Source organism: Oncorhynchus clarkii, chromosome 14 (assembly GCF_045791955.1).
Source record: "Oncorhynchus clarkii lewisi isolate Uvic-CL-2024 chromosome 14, UVic_Ocla_1.0, whole genome shotgun sequence".
Taxonomy (NCBI): Eukaryota; Metazoa; Chordata; class Actinopteri; order Salmoniformes; family Salmonidae; genus Oncorhynchus; species Oncorhynchus clarkii.
In genome coordinates, this window is record NC_092160.1 from 37056091 (window position 1) to 37073855 (window position 17765).

The following is a 17765-nucleotide window of genomic DNA, read 5'->3' on the forward strand; positions in this document are numbered from 1 at the left end:
CAGTGTAGTACAATGTACAATGTTTAATGAATATCTACATAGGCGTACAGAGAACAATTATCAGCAACCATCACTCCTGCGTTCAAATGGCACGTTGTGTTAGCTAATCCAAGTTTATCATTTTAAAAAAGCTAAATGATCATTAGAAAACCCTTCTGCAATTATGATAGCACAGCTGAAAACTGTTCTGATTAAAGGAGCAATAAAACTGGCCTTCTTTAGACTAGTTGAGTATCTGGAGCATCACCATTTGTGGGTTTGATTACAGGCTCAAAATGGCCAGAAACAAAGAACTTTCTTCTTGAACTCATCAGTCTATTCTTGTTCTGAGAAATTGCCTGGATGCTGGCCTTTTTTATGTTTCCTTTATTTAACTAGGCAAGTCAGTTAAGAACAAATTCTTATTTTCAATGACGGCCTAGGAACAGTGGGTTAACTGCCTGTTCAGGGGCAGAACGACAGATTTGTACCTTGTCAGCTCAGGATTTGAACTTGAAACCTTTTGGTTACTAGTCCAACGCTCTAACCACCAGGCTACCCTACTCCTTCTAGGCAAAGTACCTCTGTCCAGTGTCTGTGTTATTTTCCCCTTCTTAATAATTCATTTTTATTGGCCAGTCTGAGATATGGCTTTTTCTTTGCAACTCTGTCTAGAAGGCCAGCATCCCGGAGTCGCCTCTTCACTGTTGACGTGAGACCGGTGTTTTAAGGGTACTATTTAATGAAGCTGCCAGTTGAGGACTTCTGTTTCTCAAACTAGACACTCTAATGCACTTGTCCTCTTGCTCAGTTGTGCACCAGGGCCTCCCACTCCTCTTTCTATTCTGGTTAGAGACAGTTTGCACTGTTCAGTGATAGGAATAGTACACAGCGTTGTATGAGATCTTTAGTTTCTTGGCAATTTCTCGCATGGAATAGCTTTCATTTCTCAGAACAATAATAGACTGACGAGTTTCAGAAGAAAGTTATTTGTTTCTGGCCATTTTGAGCCTGTAATCGAACCCACAAATGGTGATGCTCCAGATACTCAACTAGTCTTAATAATCTTTTCACTCAGTCAAAACGATTAAATAAAGCATCAACATTTCCCAGAAAACTCTACATAGTTCAGTTAAACGTGATATTTCTAGATTTAGAAAATGTAACCGTGTGGTCAAACCGGAAAACAGGATGAAACATAAGGAGTGACAGAGAGCTAGATTCTCTGTTCTTCCAACGGTCACGGACCAACGAAGAAGAAGAGAGAAGCGTGCAGAAAACACTGTGAATGCCTCACTAAGTATACAGTATGTATGTCAATGCAACCACAATACAACACGTCTGGTCCTTTAAAAACTTGCTGGATATAAAATATGGTGTTCTAGAGTTTGGAAAAGAATTACGTGACTCTGGATGACAACATAATGATGTGTGTTTACTTAAAGAAGTAAAGAAAACATTTGATGTTTTTTTTATTTATTTTTTTAACCAGGCTAATAACGAATAACGCGATACTGGTATTGTCCCTTGAAAAGGTGGTTTTAACATGTAAACTCTCTAATTGTAATCTAGTTTTGCATGTGAAAGTGTTAGAACAATGTGAAAACACAATTTGAATGTGAAACTGCAAATGTAAACAATTGTAACAGTATTTCACTTTTCACGGTGAACAGAAGAGGACATTTTTTGTCGATGAACAAGAGTCACTGAACACCACTTATCTTGCTGCACTGCTGAGAAGGCTTGGCTCTGTAATACATCTCACTGGCAGGGAGATGTGGAGCTTACACACACAATCACAATCACACACACACACACACACACACACACACACAATCACAAATGCACAATCACACACACACAAAGACACACAGACACACACACACAATCACACACACACACAAAGACACACAGACACACACACAATCACACACGCACACACAGTGTGCTGCCGTCTTTGTCCTCTCCGTGAGATATAAATGTTCCTGCTGTTTGCCACACAGAGAGAGAGAGAGAATGCGCTTCTCCTGTTCTCTCTGTGTGTTTGTTTTCCAAAGTGGAGTCAAGCTTACCAAAGCAAAAGTCAATAGGGATTACATGGGAAAACACATCTCCACACATAGGTATGTATTCTGGGCAGTATTGTACAGGGAAACATGTCATTGTCTCTATCCAATACCCTGCTACACTGAGGGTGCTCTTGTGTTTACAAAATGTATGAGCAATATGGTAATACGCTGTCTGAAAATGGCATTTATATATATATATATATATATATATATATATAACATGAGGTGATATATGGCAGCCCATCTAAGGAGTCGTATGCAGTGACTGAGTCCCAAATGGCACCCTATTCCTTGTATAGTGCACTACTTTTCCCTACTCCTATTTACCATATCTTCAATGTAAGCCTACTAGAAAGTGTGTGGAGGGAAGCAAAAATAATTCCGCTACCTAAGAATAGTAAATCCCCTTTTAATTTGCCTCAAATAGCCGACCAATCAGCCTGTTACCAACCTTTAGTAAACTTCTGGAAGTGATTGTGTTTAATCCAGATACAATGTTGTTCTACTGTAAACAAATTGACAACAGTCTTTCAGCACGCTTATAAGGAAAGACTTTCAACAAGCACAACACTTACACAAATACCTGATGATTGGCCGAGAGAAAGTAATGATAAAATGATTGTGGGTGCTGTTTTTTTAGACTTCAGTGTGCCTTTTGACGTTATCGATCATAGTCTGCTCCTGGAAAAACGTATGTGTTATGGCTTTACACACCCTGCTATAATGTGGATAAAGAGTTACCTGTCTAACAGAACACAGATGGGTGTTCTTCAATGGAAGCCTCTCCAACATAATCCAGGTAGAATCAGGAATTCCCCAGGGCAGCGCTCTAGGCCCTTTACTTTTTGTTTACCTTTACGTGTCGCTAAACCGGGACGGTAAAGTGTGCTAATGTGACTAGAATGACGTTGTATACAACTTCCCGGGTCATAGACATGTCTTATCTGGGCAGACAGCTTTAATATGTGTTAATCTAACTGCAGTGTCTAATTAACTTGTTATGGCTGCAATCCCGATATCGGGATAAGTGTCATCAACAACCGCTGAATAGCATAGCGCTACATACAATAAATATTACTATAAATATTTATATTCATGAAATCACAAGTGCAATATAGCAAAACACAGTTTAGCCTTTTGTTAATCCACCTGTCGTGTCAGATTTTTGAAATTATGCTTTACATAATCGATCGCACAAGTTTATCGATCGCACGATAACTACACTTAGCATCAGGTAGCTCGGTCATGAAAATCAGAAAAGCAATCAAATGAATTGTTTACCTCTGATGATCTTTGGAAGTTTTCACTCACGAGACTCCCAGTTACACAACAAATGTTCCTTTTGTTCCATAAAGATCCATTTTTAGATCCAAAATACCTCCGTTTGTTTGTCGCGTTATGTTCAGAAATCCACAGGAAAGAGCGGCCACGACAACGCAGACAAATTCCAAATAGTTTCCATAATGTCCACAGAAACATGTCAAACGTTTTTTATAATCAATCCTCAGGTTGTTTTTAAAATATATAATCGATAATATATCAACCGCAAATGTCTTTCACAGTAGGAGAGGGAAAAGCAATGCCTATCCAAACTCTGGAGCAAAAGCCATGTGACCACTTGACGCGATGTTATCGTTCTGGCTCATTTTTCAAAATAAAAGCCTGAAACTATGTCTGAAGACTGTTGACACCTTGAGGAAGCGATAGGAAAAGGAATCTGGTTCATATCCCTTTAAATGGAACAAAGGGAGGCTATGGAACATGGAATTTTCAAAATAGAAGCCACTTCCTGTTTTGATTTTCTTCAGGGTTTCGCCTGCAATATCAGTTCTGTTATTGCTCACAGACAATATTTTGACAGTTTTGGAAACTTTAGATTGTTTTCTATCCAATACTAATAATAATATGCATATATTAGCAACTGAGACTGAGGAGCTGGCTGTTTACATGGCTGTCCCTGCAGCCATAAAAAGTTAACAGTTATTGCAGTTAACAGTTATTGCAGTGAAAAAATACCATGCATTTGAGGAGAGTGTACAACCACACTGGTTTGATACATTTCTACAGTTTGAACCCACTGCGGTCTCTGGCTCCTGACCCACCCCGCCCGGCCATCTAGATGTGCTTTTTCTGTAGGGAAGCTAATGATCCATCATGTATGACATTCCTGGGAGTGTGTAAACTGGCTCCTGACCCACCCCGCCCGGCAATCAATTTTTTAATACTTTACCTTTATTTAACTAGGCAAGTCAGTTAAGAACAAATTCTTATTTTCAATGATGGCCTAGGAACAGTGGGTTAACCGGACCGAGAAGGCGCACTGGAGATCTGGAGAGCAGGGCTGGCACCATCCACCCTGGCTGGATCTTCAACCTAGCATAACACGGTGCCTGACCAGTACAACGTCCGCCACGGTTAGCACGGCTAGGAGCGCTGTAGCGCTGAGCTGGCACAGGGCGTGCAGGGCTAGGGAGGTGCACAGGAGGCCTGGTGCGTGAGGCTGGCACAGTCGTCACCAGACGACTAGCACGCACCTCAGGACGAGTATGGACAGCTGACCCCGGTGACATCAAATCCCCGACATGCTCCGTCGGGCGGATGTCGTGCCTCATGCACCAACATGGCACCTCCCTCATAACTATCTCCTCCAATTTCCCCATGAACTCCTTCACTGTCTCTGCTTCGCTCTCCTCCAACACCGCCCTGATCGGCTCTGGTTCCCTCCTTGGCTCCTTACGGTAAACAGGGGGAGTTGGCTCAGGTCTGACTCCTGACTCTGCCACACTCCCGCTGTGTGGGCTGCCTCTCGGGCTTCCAGCCGTGCTGCCATGCTAGCTCCTCGTAATGCCGCCTCTCTGCTTTCGCTGCCTCCAGCTCTGCTTTGGGGAGGCGATATTCCCCTGGCTGCTCCCAGGGTCCTTTGCCGTCCAAAATCTCCTCCCATGTCCAGGAGTCTTGTGATGCTGGCCGCTGCTGCTGCTGCTGCTGCCCGTTACCACGCCGCTTGGTCCTTGGTTGGTGGGTGGTTCTGTAACGGTTGTCGTCTGGAGATAGAGAGGACCAAAGCGCAGCGGGGTTAGTGTTCATCTTTTTAATGGAAAACTGAATACTTCAAAAACACAAAACAACAAAGTGACAACCGAAACAGTTCTATCTGGTGCAGACACACAAAGACTGAAAACAACCACCCACAAACCCCAACAGAAAACAGGCTATCTAAATATGGTTCCCAATCAGAGACAATGACTAACACCTGCCTCTGATTGAGAACCATATCAGGCCAAACAAGAAACCCAAACTAGAAACCCAAAACATAGAATACCCACCCAACTCATGTCCTGACCAACTAAAACAAAGAAATAACACAAGAACTAGGGTCAGAACGTGACAGAGCTGTCTGTTTAAAATACCAGCACACAGCTCAGACACCCATCCATACCCCACAAGACATGACTCCAGAGGTCTCCTCACAGTCCCCAAGTCCAGGAGGCGCACAGTACTACATAGAACCATGACTACATGGAACTCTATTCCACATCAGGTACTGTAACTGATGCAAGTAGCAGAATCAGATTTAAAAAGCAGGTAAAAATACCCCTTATGGATGGCGGGGACTGGGAAGAGAGACACACAAAGGTACAGACCCACACACACTAACGCTAGCACACACATGTATATTGTATTATTGTTGTATGGTGGCATTATACATGTTGTATTGTAGATATGTAGTGGTGTAATAATGTTATATGATGTACTGTTTTATATTTAGTTTTATATGTCATGTATGTGCCTTAAAAATGTTTTTTGGGACCCCGGGAAGAGGCAGCAGCTAATGGGGATCCTTAATAAATACAAAATACAAAAACTCTAGATTGATTTGATAAGGGGCCCAGGTCAAAACTAGCGCACTATATATAGAACAAGGTGCCATTTGAGATGTCGTCAACAGCATATGGAAGGGACTACTAAAGGGAATTGATGCAGATTCAACCCTGCAGACGCTTTCTCTTTATGACACGAGGCAACGGAGTCCTTCTGAGAAATGTCAGAAAGGTAAACTACTGTAAGTAAAATTGTTTGTTTTGAACGAAAAACTCCCCCCTGGATGAATGAATACTGTATAGTGTTGTCCCCGGGGACTTTAAATGCCTCTGTGCTTTCAAGTCCTCCTACTCTTATGTCTATTTCTCATCTCAGCCCACTTTACAAAAAAAGGCAACACAAGGCATGGACTGCAATCAGTCATTCACTCAAGTAGAAAAAAGTGTTCAAAAATGAATCCGCACACATTGTACAAACACAGAACATTTTTTGTCACTGACTTTTGCAGCTAGATACGGCTCAGGCAGCTCTTTTTTTAAAGTTACAAATGGCACCCTCTTCCATATATACGGCTCATAGGGGCCCTGGTCAAAAGTAGTGCACTATGCAGGGAATAGAGTACCATTTTGAAGTACCCGTACCCTCCATTACATAAGCCAGGATCACAAAAGGACCTTAATGGATTCAAGAGCATTTCTGCCATTTTTTTTAAGGGCAGGCTTTTAAAAGTAGTTGGATCTGTATCTGATTGCCGCTGGTGCAGAACAAAACTGTACCGATAAACAGGTTGTTTCCAGAGAACTGAGGGGAAAGATTGTCTGTCTAGTTAGGCCTTTAATGACCTCACAGTCATTTGGGTTTAGGGCTTTAATGACCTCACAGTCATTTGAGTTTAGGCCTTTAATGACCTCACAGTCATTTGGGTTTAGGCCTTTAATGACCTCACAGTCATTTGAGTTTAGGCCTTTAATGACCTCACAGTCATTTGGGTTTAGGCCTTTAATGACCTCACAGTCATTTGAGTTTAGGCCTTTAATGACCTCACAGCCATTTGGGTTTAGGCCTTTAATGACCTCACAGTCATTTGGGTTTAGACCTTTAATCACCTCACAGTCATTTGGGTTTAGGCCTTTAATGACCTCACAGTCATTTGGGTTTAGGCCTTTAATGACCTCACAGTCATTTGGGTTTAGGCCTTTAATGACCTCACAGTCATTTGGGTTTAAGCCTTTAATGACCTCACGGTCATTTGGGTTTAGGCCTTTAATGACCTCACAGTCATTTTAGTTTAGGCCTTTAATGACCTCACAGACATTTGGGTTTAGGCCTTTAATGACCTCACAGTCAATCAGGTTTAGGCCTTTAATGACCTAACAGTCATTTGGGTTTAGGCCTTTAATGACCTCACAGTCATTTGGGTTTAGGCCTTTAATGACCTCACAGTCATTTGGGTTTAGGCCTTTAATGACCTCACAGTCATTTGAGTTTAGGCCTTTAATAATGACCTCACAGTCATTTGGGTTTAGACCTTTAATCACCTCACAGTCATTTGGGTTTAGGCCTTTAATGACCTCACAGTCATTTGGGTTTAGGCCTTTAATGACCTCACAGTCATTTGGGTTTAGGCCTTTAATGACCTCACAGTCATTTGGGTTTAAGCCTTTAATGACCTCACAGTCATTTGGGTTTAGGCCTTAGTGACCTCACAGTCAATCGGGTTTAGGCCTTTAATGACCTCACAGCCATTTGGGTTTAAGCCTTTAATGACCTCACAGTCATTTGGGTTTAGGCCTTTAATGACCTAACAGTCATTTGGGTTTAGGCCTTTAATGACCTTACAGTCATTTGGGTTTAGGCCTTTAATGACCTTACAGTCATTTGGGTTTAGGCCTTTAATGACCTCACAGTCATTTGGGTTTAGTCCTTTAATGACCTCACAGTCATTTGGGTTTAGGCCTTTAATGACCTCACAGTCATTTGGGTTTAAGCCTTTAATGACCTTACAGTCATTTGGGTTTAGGCCTTTAATGACCTTACAGTCATTTGGGTTTAGGCCTTTAATGACCTCACAGTCATTTGGGTTTAGGCCTTTAATGACCTCACAGTCATTTGGGTTTAAGCCTTTAATGACCTCACAGTCATTTGGGTTTAGGCCTTTAATGACCTCACAGTCAATCGGGTTTAGGCCTTTAATGACTTCACAGCCATTTGGGTTTAAGCCTTTAATGACCTCACAGTCATTTGGGTTTAGGCCTTTAATGACCTAACAGTCATTTGGGTTTAGGCCTTTAATGACCTTACAGTCATTTGGGTTTAGGCCTTTAATGACCTTACAGTCATTTGGGTTTAGGCCTTTAATGACCTCATTGTCGTTTGGGTTTAGGCCTTTAATGACCTCACAGTCATTTGGGTTTAGGCCTTTAATGACCTCACAGTCACTTGGGTTTAGGCCTTTAATGACCTCACAGTCATTTGGGTTTAGGCCTTTAATGACCTCACAGTCATTTGGGTTTAGGCCTTTAATGACCTCACAGTCATTTGGGTTTAAGCCTTTAATGACCTCACAGTCATTTGGGTTTAGGCCTTTAATGACCTCACAGTCAATCGGGTTTAGGCCTTTAATGACCTCACAGTCATTTGGGTTTAGGCCTTTAATGACCTCACAGTCATTTGGGTTTAAGCCTTTAATGACCTCACAGTCATTTGGGTTTAGGCCTTTAATGACCTCACAGTCAATCGGGTTTAGGCCTTTAATGACCTCACAGCCATTTGGGTTTAGGCCTTTAATGACCTTACAGTCATTTGGGTTTAGGCCTTTAATGACCTTACAGTCATTTGGGTTTAGGCCTTTAATGACCTCACAGTCATTTGGGTTTAGGCCTTTAATGACCTCACAGTCATTTGGGTTTAGGCCTTTAATGACCTCACAGTCTTTTGGGTTCCACTCCTCATCATGATTTTACTTCTATCACGATCACCCTATTCTATCACACACACACACACACACACACACACACACACACACACACACACACACACACACACACACACACACACACACACACACACACACACACTCTGTCAGTGCTCCTGCAGGGAAGTGCAGTTGTCTTACTCGTTGTGAATGTATTAACCTTGTAAAGGTTAGTGACACCTTGTTAGTGTTGAGAACAATGTGTACATCCTCTTTAAACTACATCCTCTGTAAACTACATCCTTTTTAAACTACATCCTCTTTAAACTACATCCTGTTTAAACTACAACCTCTTTAAACTACATCCTTTTCAAACTACATCCTCTATAGACTACATCCTCTTTAAACTACATCCTCTTTAAACTACATCCTCTTTAAACTACATCCTCTTTAAACGACATCCTGTTTAAACTACAACCTCTTTAAACTACATCCTTTTCAAACTACATCCTCTATAGACTACATCCTCTTTAAACTACATCCTCTTTAGACTACATCCTCTTTAAACTACATAATCTTTAAACTACATCGTCTTTAGGCTACATCCTCTTTAAACTACATCGTCTTTAGGCTACATTCTCTTTAAACTACATCCTCTTTAAACTACATCCTCTTTAAACTACATCCTCTTTAAACTACATCCTCTTTAAACTACATCCCCTTTAAACTACATCCTCTTTAGACTACATCCTCTTTAAACTACATAATCTTTAAATTACATCGTCTTTAGGCTACATCCTCTTTAAACTACATCCTCTATAGACTACATCCTCTTCAGACTACATCCTCTTTAGAGAACATCCTCTTTAGAGTACAGTATTCTCATGCGCAAAATAATAATGCAAAGTGGGATTCCTCGTCAGTTGTACAACTGAATGTATCTTCCACATTTAACCCAAACCTATGAATCAGAGAGGTGCGGGGGGGGGGGGGGGGGGGGGGGTGGGCTGTCATCATCAACAGTTTTCTACTTTTCAGGGATTTGATCCAGCGACCTTTTGGTTACTGGCCCAGTACTCTAACCACTAGGATACCTGCCACCTCCCTACACTACCTGTACGCAGCATTATTGGGATATGAATGCAACAAAAGTTAACCATTCACCTTCTGCTACCATTTCTTTCAAGTCGCCTATGCATACAGTTTGACTCATACGTTGGATAAATCAAACGTATGCACCAAACAGAACGCACTGCAACGCAATGCTGCAAGGAAAACGTTGCGTTTCATTGGAAATGAATGTCATTCTGGTGTACCAAAATGCAACGACGCTGTCGGTGAGATCGAAGCATTAGCCCGCACCCTATTCCTTATATAGTGCACTACTTTTCAACAGAGCCGGAAGGACTCAGGTCAAAAGTAGTGCACTATATAGGGAATAGGGTGTCATTTGGCACAGGTGGTTACAGACATTCTAATCGGCCTGCTTAGCTCTCCTCTGACGTAAATAAGACCATAGCAATGGAACACATTACTGCAGAACATGTGACATTGATGATGACCAATCACCAGAAAGATCCTAGATGATCTGTCTAAAATGTGGAGATAAATCCCATTAAAACAGCAAGAGTGGTCTCAGAATGTGTGGCGGAACACCTGCTCCAGTAACCGGATAAGAGTGTCTGCTAAACGTCTCTCTACAACCAGGAAGTTGGGAAATCTGAGGTTGGTCGTTTTGTCAACTCAGCCCTTATTGACAATACAGTGAGATATTGGTCATGTTGCACTTCCTAAGGCTTCCACTAGATGTAAACAATCTTTAGAACCTTGTTTGATGCTTCTACTGTGAAGTGGGGGCGAATGAGAGGGGAATGAGTCAGAGGTCTGCCAGAATGCCATGAGCTCATGACGCTTGTTCACGTGAGAGAGAACAAGCTCTGTACCATTGCATTTCCTGTAGTTTATAATAGAGCTAATCCCCCCTGTTTCCCTGTATTAGGCCTTTAGACATGTATTGAACTCTACGGGATCGGTGTCACTATACCGGGACGATTGAGTTAACGTGCGCTAATGTGATTAGCATGACGTTGTAAGTAACAGCAAATCTTCCAGGACATAGACATGTCTTATATGGGCAGAAAGCTTAAATTCTTGTTAATCTAACTGCACTGTCCAATTTACGGTAGCTATTGCAGGAAAGAAATGCCATGCTATTGTTTGAGGATAGTGCACATCAACAAAAAACTTTAATAACGGGTAACTGGTTTGATACATTCACCTCTGAAGGTAAATAATGTACTTACCTTCAGTGATCTTGCTCTGATTTGTCATCCAGAGATAAAATGTAGCGTATCTTTGTTTGATAAAATCCATTTTTATATTTAAATTTAGGAACTGGGTTCTACAGTTCGACCCCACTAATGTCTCTGGCTCCACACCGACCCCGCCCGGCCATCTAGATGTGAGATAGTTAGTGTAAAAGCTAATGATCCATCATGTATGACATTCCTGGGAGTGTGTAAACTTACATTTTGTATTACCGTCTAATTTTTGTACGGTCTTTACGTACTTGAAAATGTATCAATTGACCAAATCGGCACATTTGTGCAGACTTGATACAAAATATTGTCCAGTATTGCAATGCTACACTGGATCAAACTGAAACTTAGCATACATTGCTGCCATCTAGTGGCCAGAATCTAAATTGCGCCTGAACTGCGCAATTTAAATTATGGCCTTTCTCTTGCATTTAAAAGACGATAAAAAAAATAATAATTGAAAACGTGTGTTTTTTTCTTTGTATTATCTTTTACCAGATCTGTTGTATTACATTCTCCTACATTGGCAGCATCTCCTCTACCTATCATCCTCGGGAGTTGGCAACATGTCTTTCTCTACCGATCATCCTGTGGGAGTTGGCAACATCTACTCTATCGATCATCCTGGGGAGTTGGCAACACGTCTTTCTCTACCGATCATCCTGGGGAGTTGGCAACACGTCTTTCTCTACCGATCATCCTGGGGAGTTGGCAACATGTCTTTCTCTACCGATCATCCTGGGGAGTTGGCAACACGTCTTTCTCTACCGATCCTCCTAGGGAGTTGGCAACATGTCTTTCTCAACTGATCATCCTGGGGAGTTGGCAACATGTCTTTCTCTACCGATCATCCTGGGGAGTTGGCAACATGTTTTTCTCTACCGATCATCCTGGGGAGTTGGCAACATGTCTTTCTCTACCTATCATCCTGTGGGAGTTGGCAACATCTCCTACAATCATCCTGTGTTGGCAGTATTTCACATACCGATATATGGCCCAGATCGCTGAAGCACCTTGGGCTCTGAACAAAATATAAAAGAATGTGAAGCCCGGGAGTCGAGACATAAATAAACCGAGCCCCTGCAGCGATCTCCTACCCAGCAATCTCTGGTAGCCGGGGTATCTGGGTATTCGGCTGGGTATGGCAGTGTTATACCACTTTAATGTACAACTGTGTGTGTGTGTGTGTGTGTGTGTGTGCCTGCGTGTGTGTGTGTGTGTGCCTGTGTGTGTGTGTGTGTGTGTGTGTGTGTGTGTGTGTGTGTGTCTGTGTCTGTGTCTAAGCTTGTTCCTCTCCTCAACAGAGTGGTATTTACTTCCCCTGCGTGAGCCATGTTGGGTCGCTTGACTGTCAGACAAACAGACAAGCAATCTCCAGCCTGGATGATTACGCTGCTATTTACTGTGACCTTCTCATTCATACATACAGCACACTGCTTCAAGTGCTTCTCATGACTCACAGATAGGAGAAGAGTCAACTTACTGAAAAGTGGTCAAAGATTGTATGTTTGAGAGAGGGGGGGGGTGAAAGTGAGGAAGAGAATAGAGAGGAACAGAGAGAGAAAGAGAGAGACAGTCAGACAGAGAGAGACAGACGGTTTCATTTTAACAAACCTAAAGCAATGGTTTAACCAACTAGGCTCGTAATTTAACAATTGTATTCGTATTTACAGATGGCATACAAGTTTATTATTAAGGAACATGAAAGTTCACATGTTCGAGAAGGCATTCTGCCAAAAAAATGCATTTAATATTTTTAAATATTCAAAATGGTTCTCCTGCGGCAACATCTCCTGACCCGTGAAAAATGCCTAGTTTCCTGGAACGGGTCACGTATCTTGGCGCTGGTGGTTTGGCTAAAGGTCTGGTGGTTGTGTCAGAAATCATTTTGGATATTTTCACTACGTGGAATTATGAGTGCAAAAGCTGGCTGTGACGCGAAAGGGCTGGGTTTAAAAAAATGATTAAATTAATTATAGGTGTGGCTAAGGCTTGGCCACTCCCAGGCAAATTCACACGATTCATGTCTTAATGCTGCATGCCGTTGCCTCAAGTTCTTTAGGTTCTTGACAGGCATTGTGATGTCATCCAATTCGGCTGGGGTCCCGGAATTTTCTCTTTCTAGTCCATTGTATTACAGTCCATTACAGCATAGTTACAGCAACTTTATAGCAACAGTAAAAAAAAATCTGTGTTTGCTCAATATGTTTTGGAGTGTTGACAGTCAACATGGTTGTATTTGGATTCGAATGAGTATGCGCCTTTATGTTCATCTCCTCAATATAAAATACTTTGTAAATTGTATATGTGAGGCGTATTGTCAATAAGCAAGATATATCCTGGGACTAATGTTGATATGGTGTTATAGGACTGAATCATTGGTAACTGAACATGAGGCTCCTCTTTGAAAAAGGGGATGGATACACGCTGAATGGAGTAGCCTGTGTACTGCAGGTAGGCCGGTGTGAACTGTGAATGATGGAGGATTCACTACAGGTAGGCCTGTGTGCACTGTGAATGATGGAGGATTCACTACAGATAGGCCTGTGTGAACTGTGAATGATGGAGGATTCACTACAGGTAGGCCTGTGTGAACTGTGAATGATGGAGGATTCACTACAGGTAGGCCTGTGTGAACTGTGAATGATGGAGGATTCACTACAGGTAGGCCAGTGTGAACTGTGAATGATGCAAAAGCGTGAAGGTAAAAGCCTCACCAGTAGAACATTTTTGGGAAGCAGGTAGCCTAGTGATTAGAGGCAGGTAGACTAGTGATTAGAGCGTTAGACTAGTAACCAGCAGGTAGCCTAGTGGTTAGAGGCAGGTAGGCTAGTGGTTAGAGCGTTAGACTAGGAACCGAAAGGTTGCTAGATCTAATCCCTGAGCTGACAAGTTAAAAATCTGTTTTGTTCAGCTCTTGAACAAGGCAGTTAACTCACTGTTCCTCTGAACGAGCAGTTAACCCACTGTTCCCTTGAACAAGGCAGTTAACCCACTGTTCCCCTGAACAAGACAGTTAACCCACTGTTCCCCTGAACAAGGCAGTTAACCCACTGTTCCCCTGAACAAGGCAATTAACCCACTGTTCCCCTGAACAAGGCAGTTAACCCACTGTTCCCCTGAACAAGGCAGTTAACCCACTGTTCCCTTGAACAAGGCAGTTAACCTACTGTTCCCTTGAACAAGGCAGTTAACCCACTGTTCCCCTGAACAAGGCAGTTAACCCACTGTTCCCCTGAACAAGGCAGTTAACCCACTGTTCCCCTGAACAAGGCAGTTAACCCACTGTTCCCCTGAACAAGGCAGTTAACCCACTGTTCCCCTGAACAATGCAGTTAACCCACTGTTCCCCTGAACAAGGCAGTTAACCCACTGTTCCCCTGAACAAGGCAGTTAACCCACTGTTCCCCTGAACAAGGCAGTTAACCCACTGTTCCCCTGAACAAGGCAGTTAACCCACTGTTCCCCTGAACAAGACAGTTAACCCACTGTTCCCCTGAACAAGGCAGTTAACCCAATGTTCCCCTGAACAAGGCAGTTAACTCACTGTTCCCCTGAACAAGGCAGTTAACCCACTGTTCCCCTGAACAAGGCAGTTAACCCACTGTTCCCCTGAACAAGGCAGTTAACCCACTGTTCCCCTGAACAAGGCAGTTAACCCACTGTTCCCCTGAACAAGGCAGTTAACCCACTGTTCCCCTGAACAAGGCAGTTAACCCACTGTTCCCCTGAACAAGGCAGTTAACCCACTGTTCCCCTGAACAAGGCAGTTAACCCACTGTTCCCCTGAACAAGGCAGTTTAACCCACTGTTCCCCTGAACAAGGCAGTTAACCCACTGTTCCCCTGAACAAGGCAGTTAACCCACTGTTCCCCTGAACAAGGCAGTTAACCCACTGTTCCCCTGAACAAGGCAGTTAACCCACTGTTCCCCTGAACAAGGCAGTTAACCCACTGTTCCCCTGAACAAGGCAGTTAACCCACTGTTCCTAGGCCGTCATTGTAAATAAGATGTTTTTCTTAATTCACTGACTTGCCAAGTTAAATAAAATGTAGAAACCTGCTATGGATTGCTACTTGTTAATGCATGGCCAGGATAAGAAAAGCATCAGACACGTTGCTGTTGAACCAGATGTCTTTATAGTAACAGCAGCCTGTAAAGTTGTTCTGGTTTTTCAATCAAACGAAATGGGAAAACAAAACTCTTGATGGGAATACATGGAGATGGAGGTTTTACACTAAATAATAATAACAGTTAACAGGAGCTAAAATAATGTACAATTAGCTTAGCATAGCATAGCATAGATAAGGGGATGTTGCTAAACATGATATTTTAATAACGCTTTTGGTGATTAAGATGTTTTTCAAAATGGTCTCACGAACCAAATCATTTCTGATAGTCTTGACTATTTGACGAATGCATTGGGCAGGACAACAACAACAACAAACTGCTTTCGTTGAGAAGGAGTGGAGGCTATATGTTTGGTTTTTAATCAAATGAAAAGAAATGGAGAAAAAAGTGGTATATTTTTTTTTTAAAGTTTTAAATGATTCTAAATACAAGCACATCTCTCCATGTGCTTATGGGCACTGTGTGTCACAGCTGGATAGGCTGTGAGTCTGCTGTCAAAATCCATGCCATAACCAACCACATTACTGCTAAGACCAGCTTTCGGTTGGTTTTAAAAATCCCCACCAGAGCTGCCTGAAATTTGGAACGATTTTAAGGAAACATCTCAGATATTGCCATGCTTCCCACCTTAGTGCAAGCAAGCTCATAAAATACAGGTAAATGACCTGGTTCCTGGTTCCAGGGTTTGAGATCAGAAGAGCACCGGCTTTAAAGGGATACTTCAGGATTTTGTCCTGAAGCCTTTTCTTTGTCAGTGATCTAAAATGATAGCAGTCACTCTTTAGAATGAGAGAGAGAGAGAGAGAGATGGAGAAAGAGAGCGACAGAGAGAGACAGAGAGAGAGAGAGAGATGGAGAAAAAGAGCGACAGAGAGAGAGAGAGATGGAAAATAAGAGCGACAGAGAGAGAGAGAGAGAGAGAGAGATGGAGAAAAAGAGCGACAGAGAGAGAGAGAGAGAGAGAGAGAGAGAGAGAGAGATGGAGAAAAAGAGCGACAGAGAGAGAGAGAGAGAGAGAGAGAGAGATGGAGAAAAAGAGCGACAGAAAGAGAGAGAGAGAGAGAGAGAGAAAGCGACTGAGAGAGAAAGAGCCAAGGGAGGAGGCAGAAGAGAAGAACAAGAAGGATGTCTGTAGTTTGTCATTTTTTTTTGCATTAAAGAGAATATTTTTGTTATTGAAGTCGAACCTCTATCAGGGAAGAGCAGGCAATTACACAGAATCTTTCCATGCATGAAATCCCGCCTGCGTGTTGTTGATAAATTTCCAAACACCTTCCATAGACTTTTCAAATTACCTTCTCCTTTTTTATTAAAACTTTACTCATGCACTTACAGTGGCAAATAAAACAGGTATGTGAACCCTTTGGAATTACCTGGATTTCTGCATAAATTGGTCATCAAAGTTAATCTGATCTTCATCTAAGTCACAACAATAGACAAACACAGTCTGCTTAAACTAATAACATACAAACAATTATACGTTGTCATGTCTTTATTGAACACGCCGTGTAAACATTCACAGTGCAGGGTGGGAAAAGTAGGTGAACCCTTGGATTTAATAACTGGTTGACCCTCCTTTGGCAGCAACAACCTCAACCAAATGTTTTCTGTAGTTGCGGATCAGACCTGCACAACTGTCAGGAGGAATTTTGGACCATTCCTCTTTACAAAACTGTTTCAGTTCAGCAATACTCTCGGGATGTCTGGTGTGAACCGCTCTCGAGGTCATGCCACAGCATTTCAGTTGGGTTGAGGTCAGGACTCTGACTGGGCCACTCCAGAAGGCATATTTTCTTCTGTTGAAGCTATTCTGTTGTTGATTTACTTCTGTGTTTTGGGTCGTTGTCTTGTTGCATCACCAACTTCTGTTGAGCTTAAATTGATGGACAGGTAGCCTTACATTCTCTTGCAAAATTACTTGATAAACATGAGAATTCTTTTTTCCATCGATGATAACAACCTGTCCAGGCCCTGAAGCAGCAAAGCAGTCCCAAACCATGATGCTCCCTCCACCATACTTTACAGTTGGGATGAGGTTTTGATGTTGGTGTGCTGTGCCTTTTTTTCTCCACACATAGTGTTGTGTGTTCCTTCCAAACAACTCAACTTTAGTTTTATTTGTCCTCAGAATATTTTGTCAGTAGTGCTGTGGAACATCCAGGTGCTCTTTTGCGAACTTCAGACGTGCAGCAATGTTTTTTTGGTCAGCAGTGGCTTCTTCCATGGTGTCCTCCCATGAACACCGTTCTTGTTTAGTGTTTTACATATCATAGACTCGTCAACAGAGATGTTAGAATGTTCCAGAGATTTCTGTAAGTCTTTAGCTGACACTCTAGGATTCTTCTTAACCTCATTAAGCATTTTGCTCTGTGCTCTTGCAGTCACCTTTGCAGGACGGCCACTCCTAGGGAGCGTAGCAACAGTGTTGAACTTTCTCCATTTATAGACAATTTGTCTTACCGTGGACTGATGAACATCAAGGCTTTTAGAGATACTTTGGTAACCATTTCCAGCTTTATACAAGTCAACAAT